We start from the raw sequence: 11995 nt of genomic DNA on the forward strand, positions 1-11995 counted from the left end.
GGTGTTTTTTATGCGTAAAGGAGAGTTCAATCTGTTATTTTTAAGCCTTGAATCAAATCAATTTGATGAAGAAGCAGATCAATTTTGGTTTTTCTTGAATCAAGATTTTCAAGGAAATCAATTGATTTGGCATGCGGAGTCTAAATCAGGTCTTCGAGTGTTGCATCTACATGCAGAGATATTGGACGTGTTCAAGAGACAGTGTCTAATGGTTGCAAAGTTTACATCCTACCTTGAATCTTTCTTCATTCTTCTTGAAGGGAAAACTGAACTTGAACGTGAACCTGACCCTGAACCTAAACCTGAACTTTCTACTGAATTTGGATATGTATTTGAATATGAAAATGGGCCTAAAGACCTCACATCACTTGAAGAAGAGGAGATTTTTCTACTTTGTAGAAGGTATCTCAATTCAACAGATGTGGAGAAAATGAAGACTGAAGTGATGGAGTACATGAAGAGAGTTTGGGAGAAAATGAAAGTAATGGTGTATGATGTGGTGAGTAAACCATATCAGATGTTTGCAGAGGAGGAGATAAAGGAGGAAAAATTGTTTATGGAGAAGCAGTATACTGACCTAAAAGAGCAGTTGGAGGATCTGAAGATGCAGCTGCAGCAACAAGAAGGCCAACAATATGAGCAGGTGTTTGTTAAAAAAATTCTGAAGTGTTTGCAGGAACTGATGTGCTAGCAGGAGTTCAGGAGCATATGACTGAAGCAACAGGGACAAGTACAGCTGCAGGACAGGCTAAAGATGTTGCAGAGGAGGACACAGAACCTGTAGGAGGAATTCACGACTTAAATGATCCAGTGCAAATGATTGTGGATGAGATAATCTATCAGGACATTGAAAGTACTAAGGAGGCAGTTACAGTTCAGGTGGATGCAGAGGTTGAAGAATTTGACAAGGAAACTCCAACTACAATAGCAATTTCACAACAAACTGAATTCAAGGTTCAGCTGGTGGATGAATTTTTTGATCAAGGGATATTGTGGGTTCTCACAAGGTTTGAGAAACCTTGCCAACCAGGTGTGCCAGGTGTTAGTGCCTGATTTATCAGGGCTTTCAGGGCAGTCAAGCTATTACTTTTTGAACTGTAACTAAAACCTTTATCTTTGAACCTTAGGGATAAGTGAACATGGGTATTTTATATTTTGGGGAAGTTAGTGTGTGTCTCGTGAATTCTCAGGACGAGAAGTAGTTATGTCTATGCCTGTTGACGTAGTTGGCTCTCTCCTGCATTAGTTATGTGTTTTCTGTTGTATTACTGAATGATGATGATGGATGGCACACTATCTTCTCTTTATCTCTGATGTTACATACCTGTCTTCTTTGCAGTATGGTGTTTGATGTATGAAGTTTCCTGTTTCCTGTTTGATATGAATTGTATGTTTACTGCATTGGGTGTTTGTTATGGCAATGTGTGCCTAACACAACGGCACCGTCTGTAACCTTTTTGCATCCGTCGACATACGCATCGATAGCAACCATATTTCAAAATATGCTAACCAATCCTCGGGATCTTCCACGCCCGTAATTATGGGGCCAAAACCTGGCTCCACCATCTCTATCATCTTCAAACTCGACCACAACAAACATATCGACCATCAGCAAACCGCTTCGTCGGCTAAAAAAAACCACTTTCAACCTCAAATTGGAGCATCAGACAGCTCCTCAGTGGGGGCATTAGAAGATGGAGAGGGGGAAAGGGGGACACACCCAGCGCACAACACAATGCCATAGCCCACGGTATACACAACGCCCCAATCCACTATAGTTCACCTTCAAAACTCAACACTACCCGCAAACAAACCACTGCTTTCACACAACCATACGCACATATGCCTTGCAATGCACCATACAGACTCAATCACTCCGCTCCGCTCAATTCACAGCCTTCCACACTCATACAACCTCTCTCTATCTTTCTTTGCACGACAATCCTCGGGGGGCACACATGCCTACACACGCCCGAAAACACACGCACACAAGCAGAGAAGAGAAGGGGGAAGGGGGAATGACTCCCAGAAACAATAGGGAATAGTCTTCTAGCATAGGCAATATCATGTACAACCAACACACCACCGGCATGAACCTCGGCAACAACCAAAAACAATGGCTCAAAGGCCTTGTCAAAACACCTCAAGCCAAAAACTTACATTCGCCAAAGACCCTGGTCCAAAAGACCCTAAAAAATGAACAAAAACCTCCTTTTATAGGGGTGTGCCTAGAAATCTCAAAAAAGAAAAAATGTGGTGTGATTCCATGTCGTGCACTCCATTTGGCGTTCCTTTTAGCATTATCTTGAATTGCAAACACTTGGATTAGTTTACTTTGGAAAGCTTTTCTTGATGTGCACACTTGTCCTTTGCAACTTCCACTTTGGCCGGCCGGTTTGTCCCTTTCTTGCCTTTTCCTTACCCTTAGCCTTGCACTTCAATTGCTTGTCGGCACCTCCTACCAGCGAGACCCCTCTCCTTCAAGGCAATAGCGATGTCGCTATTGGGGGCGATACAACCCTTCTCTCTCAAAAATATTGGCCCCTTACGGGCGCGGGCAACACCCCATACAGCTTGACACGTCATCACCGACCAACCGCCCTGCAGCCGCCCATGGGCACCACCATCTCGTCGGTCGCCGCCCAAAACCGCCGGCAGCTCCACCACAGCAGCGCCCAACGTGGACGCCATAGCTGCGCCCAAGGGGAGCTCCCCTCACCTTTCTCCGTGTGTACCAATGAAGGGGCCACGCCCTTGTATATATACCACGAGCCTCTAGCTCGACATTGCGCATGTGGGCTATATGCAGCGACACGTGGCAGCTCTATAGATTCCCAAGCCTCAAGGCTTTGAGAAATCCCTTTGTTTTTTTAACAAAAACTTTGTTTTTTCTGCCTTTGCCAGGTTCCCATTCTCTGCTCCCACCTCCTGTTTCCAAGCTATAAAGCCCGGGTGAAACTCCATCTTCCCGGCTACAATCACCCTCTCTGTACCTGCACTTTGACTTCTCCGCATCCTCGAATCAGGGCCTTCAAAAATGGAAAAAATCATCTGCAAACAATTTTGGGCAAAGGTACCCCAGCTTCCGACTTCCATAACTTCTTGCTCCGAACTCCGTTTGGCATGCAGTCACTTCTTGTTAGCTCCGTATGATGTACACTTTGCTCTAGAACTTTGTCGAGGCCCAAAAGATTCCAGATGGAACATTCTGCAATGCGGCCAAGTGGGCTCAGACCCGGCCCTTGGAAAAACTTCAAATGACCATATGTTGCAAACCGTGGCTCCGATCCGCAATCTGAAAAGACGGGTAGGCTCCATGAATTGAGCTCTACACATCTATACCTCAAGCTCTACTTGGAACACCTGTCTCCAGCTGCCCTGTCCGGCAAGAATCTGCAAACCACCAAAGCTTCAACCTTCAATAACTTGGGCTCCGTAGCTCGGTTTGATGAACCGTCTGGACCTATTCCTTCCGCACTTCAAGCTCTTCATTTTTGGACCCAAAAAACTGCACTTTGCATCTCCTTCACTTGCTACCCCAATTAGCTCATTATGTAGCCTTTCTTGGCCTATAAGCTGCATCATGCATACACTTCCGCTGCTACCTACCATCCCATGGACTTCCTAGCTGCATCATCCCTTTGCCATGCTTTTGCTTGCCTATATACACCTATCCATGCCACCTTCTAGAGTTGAGACACTTTGGCTGCACCAACAGCCAAGCAGAAAGTACGAATAAGATTTTGGTGACAATTCTCACCAAAATTGTTGGCGAATCGAGAGCTGCGAATCGAGAGCCGACTAGGATCAAAAGCTACATTCAGCTTTATGGGCATATAGAGTAGCTTACAAAACATCAATCGGAACGACTCTGTTCAACATGGTTTATGGAATTCAAGCAATTTTTCCACTTGAATTTCTTATCCCCACGCTTCAGATCGCTAAACAATTAGAATGGACGGGCCATGAATTATCCAATCAGGTAGATGTCCTGGAAAAACTGGATGAAACTAGATTGAGAGCTGTTGCATCAATCTACGCGCAAGTATGAAACATGAAATCATTCTTTTATCAACATGTTATCAGCAAGGAATTGTTAGGGACCCTAAAACAACCCATTAGGATCATCTGTTTGTTGCTTTTTTTTTAAACTTTGGGACGAACGATCGCGATATTTGTACCTCTCCAGAATGCTGTGATAGTGATAGGATATGTTCCTGATAGTCCCCTGTAGCTTCCCTTCAAGTTTCATGCGATTCCGATATGATTTGCATGGTAAACAGGCGTGATGACTGTAGAGCTGTGTAGAAGGACATAGGCAGATTACTTGGCTTTAGTGCGTTTGATGTGCTTGTAGAGTAGTAGTTGCATCTCTTTGAGTTCATTTCATTAGGGTTGACATCCTAATGAGTTTCCATGCCTCATCCGAGTTTCTTCCCCTGTATCGATAATTGTTTGTTGATGCTTGAGAGCTATGCTATGGACGTCCGTCGCAGTGACCCGCAAACAGTGAGGTCATCCATACGGTTATTGAGCTAGAGAGATAGAACAAGGGGATCCACTTGCCTTCAACAATCTCATGAGATTCTTGGATACAGGGAAGGCTAAACAACCAACCTTATTGCAAATGGAGACTCCCTCAGTGAGTCCGATGGATCCTCCATATGTTGTTTTGCCAGGGGTCTTAGTGCAATCTGAGCCCACAAGTGATAGCTTTACCTTTCCAAGTCTAGCTCATCTTTCCCTTGATGACACCATGGCTACCATGAGTACCCCATTAATGGGCACGCCAAGAAACACGCCATGGATCTCATTTGTTAGTAAAGCACTGCTACATGGTAGATCAATGCCTGCAACAATACCTACAAGTGTATACCAATTGTATACATCTATGGGTCCTCGTACTCATGTAGTTCCTACCCCTCCCATTGTTTCAACAACCTATGCTCCACAAACACAACACGCAAGATCTTATTTCCATGGGACCATACCGGCTAGCATTAGCATGTCCTGTCCGACGCCTGCTATGCCTAGGGCCACACATATGAACTTTGGATCGCCACATGGAACAACACCGTCCCAAACTTGGAACCCAAGGGGTTCCTATGCGCCAAGCCTAATGCCAATACCTACTCCACATGTAGTCTCTGGAGCACCTTCACCCACGGTGCCTGCTCACTTAGGTGACTTGGCAACATTTGCTCAAGCCATCGGTCCATCTATTGCTAAGAACATGCGTAACACGCCTGATAGAGAGCCTAGAAGTAAGGCAGTACAAATAGCCAAGCTCACACAAAAATTTAGTGGAGATGGAATGTGAGAAAGCATATCAAAGTGTTTGAACAAATATGCAATTCTCTAGGAGAACACAATGACTTGCATAAGAGTAATGCTTTAAGCCTAACCTTAAGTGGGAAGGATGGGGATTGGTATAGAACCCTAAGCGTGGAAGAAAAAATTATTTACCCTACTCTTAGGAGACTGTTCTTAAAAGAATACATACAAGAGGGAGTGCCTTGGGATGTAGCCTCTTAGCTTCGAAAAGCCCAACGACAGGAAGGAGAATCGGTGAGAGACTTTATTAATCTCTTGAAGCATTTGAACTCTCGTTGTAATCCAAATGAGTGCTTCAATAATAATCAATTGCTTGATAGATTCATTAGGGGATTACGACATGAGGATATCTACAATGGCCTAGTCATTAGAGGTATCACCACTTGGGAAGCAGTCACCACCAATGCGATCCAATTGAAGGATAATTTAATGATTCAAGGAGAAAAGAGTGTCTGTTGAGCCTAAATCTACTAGCTCACAAGAATCGGAACATCAACCAATGCCCCTAAAGCCTATTCCTAAGGAGCCAAAGATATCTGAGATGATTTTAGCAGATCTCACCAAGGCAATTCAAGAGAGTCTTAGAGACAATTGTGCTCCACAAAAAAAATCATACGTATCCAAGGAGCAACAATGGTGCTCAGTATGCTATGGTCCGTATAGTATCAGTGAATGCCCTACTTTTAGAGTAAAATTCAATGGGAATTGCAATGCCTGTGGAAGGTATGTTCATCAAGCTAAGGATTGCATAGTATTTAAGCGCACAATGGCCAATAGACCAACCTTAGCATGGACAGATACACTTCGAGTGCCTGCATTGATGCCGGACCCACCTCTTGAACAAACATCACAACACATGGTCCCTAGGGCCCAAAATGTTGTTCAAACAACACCCTTACCACCTCCAGTGCTAGGACCGCAACCAGCACATCTGCGAATCACTTATGTGAATCAAGTGGGTTGTTAGTCATCTATTGCTTGTTTGGAAGGTTGTGAGGAAGATAAAGACCCTAATATTTCCTATGGCATTCATGCCCTTGAAGAAAGTTCACAATACTACATGGAGGACTACAGGGAACAAGTCAAACCTATCTACCAAGTAGCTGCTCTTGCTGCAAGAGGCCAAAATATCAATTACACTACCAAGAGACCACCTCTTCAATGCTATGAGTGTGGAGGTCCACATCATGTGGCTGAGTGTCCTATTAGACTACAAAATAATGCCACACTAATGAAACCCAATCAAGGGAGCACGTCTACAATACAGATACTCATGTATAATCAATGTGGCGTAGATCATTTGATTGCCCAATGTCAAAATAGTCCAAATGCACCAAGGATCACGCCATTAAACCTGATTGAGGTTACCAAGGAGCCATCACAAAGTACACCTGTGGAACCAGTAAACGTACTCACATGATTGATGCTCCAAAAAAAAGATTATATTCTTGAAGAAAGTGACACGTCAACAATTGCCCAATCTCAGAAGAAGAAGAAAACAGGAAGGAAGAGATCACAAAAAGCAGCAAAGTCAGACCCCAGTTCAAAGGCCAACATAGGGATTGGTGACAACACCGTATATATGAACGCCGTTGAAGAGGATTTTGATTTAGGTGAAACCATGGAGACCAAAACAACCACTAAGAAAGAAACCCCAGTTCAAAGGCCAACATAGGGATTGGTGACAACACCGTATATATGAACGCCGTTGAAGAGGATTTTGATTTAGGTGAAACCATGGAGACCAAAACAACCACTAAGAAAGGAACCAACAAGGAAGATTATCTGGAGCCACAATGGCTAGGATCCAGAAGAATATAGGAACTTATCCAAACCCTACAGAGGAGATCGAACTGGTCAAGCAATTAAGGAGTTTGGTAGAAGATACCCAAAGGGATCTAGAGCTAGCACCTAGGTAGATCCAGATTACAGACATAGTGTTCCCTACACAACAAAAACCTCAGAAAGTCCATAGACCCCTAGCCAGACCTAGTGTCATACAAGAAGAAAGTGATTTAAAGTCATGGGAAAGTGGTCGTACTCACTTCTTGTTGGAAAGAATGTTTACAGAGGGACTACCTGACCCTATCAAAGAAATGGAGATCCCATCTTTCCCACGTCAAGGGATTGAAGCCCAAAAGGTTCTGTTAAATATTGCCAAATTGATGGATTTCATGGCTTCAGAGGTTAGAACCACCATCATGTCCAAACTATATGGAGACCCTGAGCTATTCTTAGCTCTTCGAGCTTTCCTCAATGGAGAACAGAAGGTCGGGCTACCACAATTCTCACAGATGGATGGAGCTAGGGAGATGCCAATAGAGGAGGAACACTTAGATCCACAACCCGACCTAGATGAGAACCTTGTTGTAGAAATACATGTTAACAAGTTGGGACAATACTTTGAGGGTGATGAATCCAATGCAACCATACCAATGACTACCAAGGAATTAACTGTGAAGGGAATCCTTGATGGTGGCGCTGGGGTTACAATTGTGACTAAAAATTGCTGGGAAACTATGGGAAGACCTCACCTTGGAACCACAACCATAGTAGTGAATATGGCCAATGGGTCTATTGTTAAACCTATTGGGATGCTAGAAGATCTCAAGATGAAGGTCTTTGGACATAAAATAAGAATTACATTCATTGTTATGGATTTCTCCAAGCACACTATGGCATCTAATATGATCTTAGGACGTTCTTTCATGAGGAAAGCAAAAATGGTGCATGGCTGGTCTAAAAACCATGTCTACTTGCAGCTCCAAGATTATGTCCTTCGAGTGGGTCACATCAAGCAGCACACAAAAACAACTCTTATGCTTTAAAGACCTAACCAATCTATATGTGTTCTCAGATATGGCTAGTTCACCAGAGGCATGCGCTTCTATTTTTTATGAAAGGTATCCTTTTTATTTTTCTCAAGTGTTTCATATCTGCTACTCTGTACTTTCTTGCAAATGGGATTTGGTAGAGAGACTTGCATGTGAGAGAAATTTTGAGGAGTTAGAATGTATGATATGTCTATGGGTAACTAGTGACCCCTACCCAGTAGCGAATGTTTCTCCAATGGCACATGCTTATTCTTTTGCACAAGATGAGTATCCACGCATAGAGAGGTTCTTGAATAACACGCTTGCGCAAGAGGATAATGAAGAAGAAATTATAGAGACTGAGGAAGACTATGGCCTCATAGAAAATGATTTCGTTTATCTAGATGATGAGGATAGAGGCCTAGCCTTAGGGATGCCACCCGGTTTATATAATACCCTCTTTCCTTAATTTTAAAAGGGATGACAAATAGGTAGGTTAGGGGTCTAGATCATGTTTTGAGTTTGTCTTCTAGGAGTTTTAATTTTTTCACACTGGCATGCCTCCTAGAGGTATAGTGCCTTATTGTTTGATATTGTTATGTAGGACTTATATGGATTTCCATCCACATGGTTGAGGACATCTGCTTCGACAAAATGAGCAACTCCATACCTCCAGGTGTACTACTTTTCATGATTCATGATGGTGGATATGTAATATTGCTAATTGTGGTTTTTCATGGTTTGTTTGAGTGAAATAGTTATGTTTATTATCTACCATTATAGATGTATAAATTTGTCTTTGATTAAGTTGATTGAACTAGAGTTTAATCTTATAGATGAGCCTTGAGATTAGGAGACCGTGACTTTATGTTAACACATTTACTTGACCCCTAGTCCTAGTTGATAAAGTTATCTGAGTGTTTGAGACCTTAAGAATGTTTTAGGCATACAGAAGCTTGCTCACTTAAACAACAAAAGACACTAGTGAGAATACCAAGGAAATGGAAGCAAAAAACATAAATGCCACAAATGAAAAATCTTACTTTGGAAGAGAAATCCTGGCTTGATTTGCTACTTCACTCACATGTACTGTCTATGGTACTAGAGCCCTAGAGGTTCCCATTGTGGGTGCTTTTCCTTGAGAAGCAAACAGGCCCGGACATACAAAATAAGCACACACGTCAAATGATTGAGAACCAAAGTAAAAGAAAAAAGAAAAAAATGACATTTAAAAGACTTCCATTGAGCTTACAATTAAAATTTCAAGCTTTTGTTTGGAGTTGTGAGAGCTAGTTGGCTAATCATAGCTGAAAAGCACAATTAGGGAATCTTGCATTTAGATAATCTTCTTAGCTTAGCTAGTACTAGAGTAGTTGTTTTAACCTTAGTCATAGCTAACTAATTGATAAACTCACCCATAAGCCCAAAACTCTTGATTAATTAATTTCATCGAAGTGCAATTTATTTCTCCTTAATGGAACTCTAGCATTTCAAAAATCTTGCATTTACTCATTTTCACATGTACTTTACATTCCTCTCATGATTTATTGTCATATAATTCTGCTTGCATAAAGCAGTGACTTTGCCTTGCAAACTCAAATCCACATGCTCTATAACATGGACAAAATGGGCTTTCTCTCACTAGCTTCTGAGGGGGACAGAATCTACATCAGGAAGGGGCACATGCTACCACCAAACGACCACCTTTTGTGTAGCCATGGGCCGGCCTTGTGGAACCCGCTAGTAGTGTATTATGTTATTGGCCGGACTTGTCAGTCAGGTAAGAATGGTTAAGAATGATCGCCGATGAGAGCTGCACTCTAAAACTGGACCTATAACAACATAATACAAGGTCACTGTTCAATTTTGGGTTCCATCGGATCCAAATCAGTATATGTTAACTTAGTTTCTAGATTGCAAATTAATCCTCTAGCTCTTTGCAAGGGTAAAATTTGGAAGTTTGATTTGCTGACTCACTTCGCTCAGGTTGAAGTGATATACATAGACCAATCTCAATAGTTAGCAAAAATTGTACAGTCTTTGTGAAAAATTACAATTTTGATTAAAACTGACAAAGGAGTCAAGTTGCATGCAAAGAATTGAGAGCTTGACAAGAATTGAATTCAAGTCAAATGAAAAACGGATAACAGTTCAATCCTCCTGTAAGTACTCTGTCCATGGCTTAACAAGTCTATATGAACCTTAGATTTGGTCCTATGCTAGCAAATCAAGGCATATTTGGAGAGACCACTAGTAGAGTATCCACCAAAGACAGTGTGAATCAAGGTGATCACTTGGGCACTATCTTTGAAGAAGTATCAGACACTTATTAAGACTCAACATCTAAAATATCTTCCTATTTGACTCATTCAAGAACCAGAACGACAGTGCAATATAAGCACATACTCACCCTTTATAAGACTAATGGCCATGGAGCCCAAGTTTACTTGGATTCTAATGAGGAGTATGCCATTCGCATTGATGACCATGACATAGAGTTTGAAGAGGAAATAAGGGAAAACAAACAAGTGAAAATGTATATGGAAAAAAATGAGACTCGGTATATAAAGGTTGAAAATCTTGATGTGATAGACAAATGGGGGCTAGAAGTGAATACCATAATTCCAGATATGGCAGTAAAAGAAGGTCCACCAACTTTAGAATTCAAGGGATACAATCAAGTTGATCTAAAACCTTTGAAATGGCTTAACACGGATAATCCTAGGTTCGGAGTCAATTGTTGGGAGGATAGGAACGTCAAGGATATTTTATGGACTTCTCATGGCAAATCATGGCAGTTCACACCCATGAAAATCATCTATATCTTTAAGATCAAAGATAAGGGTTCAGCATATCTACCAACTTACCTATCTAGGGATTGTTATAACAATAACTTTGCTATATGATGAGTCTTGAGGAGGTAGAACATATCAAATACCAAGGGTACTCTATAAGAGATTGGTGGATATTGAGCCAAGGACCAGAAAATAGTCCAAGAGAGGAGCTCCGCAAGAGATCTTTTGGGAGCAATGTTAAAAAATCCAAACCTACCTCATCCACAAAGAAAACCGAGTGACACTAAAGCCAGTCCAGGGCTACACGAGTCACTATTTCGAACAGATTGGTTTGAAGGACTCGAGACATGACCTACTACCAAAAGAGTTGAAGCCGAAGTAATAGACCTGTCAGACCAACTGATTTTCAAAAATAGGTCAAAAAATACAATGGATCTGGGGATCCATATGACCACTTAGCAATCTTTAAGCAAGTGCTAAGAGCAGAATGCATATTTGATGTCCATGCGAGGGATTTGGAATGACATTAGAAGGAAAAGATTTGACATGGTTCCAAAACATTCCACCAAGGTCAATCATGGATTTAAATACATTAGCTCAAGGGTTTGTAGTTGCATGTTTCAAAACTGGGATCAAACACAATACGGTAGCTCAAATCTATAGCTTCAAACAGAAACAAGGTGAGTATGTTAGGATGAAGCAATACATTGCAAGGTGCCTACAACTAGAAATACCTACAGAAGAAAGGTTAGTGTCATTGTTTCTAGAAGGATTGTTTAACAAAGAGCTTCATGCTGTATTGTATAGCAAGAAGCATAGGACCCTAGAAGAGTGTGTATCAGATGCTATTGACTTGAGAGACAATTGTTGATATTTTCAATGAAGAAGATGTCTCTAAGAATACTCAGAGTGAGAAAACAACATCCTCAAAACCAACACAAGTGAAAACAGCTGCTGCAGCACCACTTAAATCCATAGAAGACATGCTCAAAAGAATGAATGAAATGATAAATAACATGCAAAAAGAACCTATGAGAGTACCAGGGCAAGGGA

This window comes from Adiantum capillus-veneris, chromosome 17 (assembly GCF_014529385.1).
Source record: "Adiantum capillus-veneris isolate H3 chromosome 17, ASM1452938v2, whole genome shotgun sequence".
Classification (NCBI taxonomy): Eukaryota; Viridiplantae; Streptophyta; class Polypodiopsida; order Polypodiales; family Pteridaceae; genus Adiantum; species Adiantum capillus-veneris.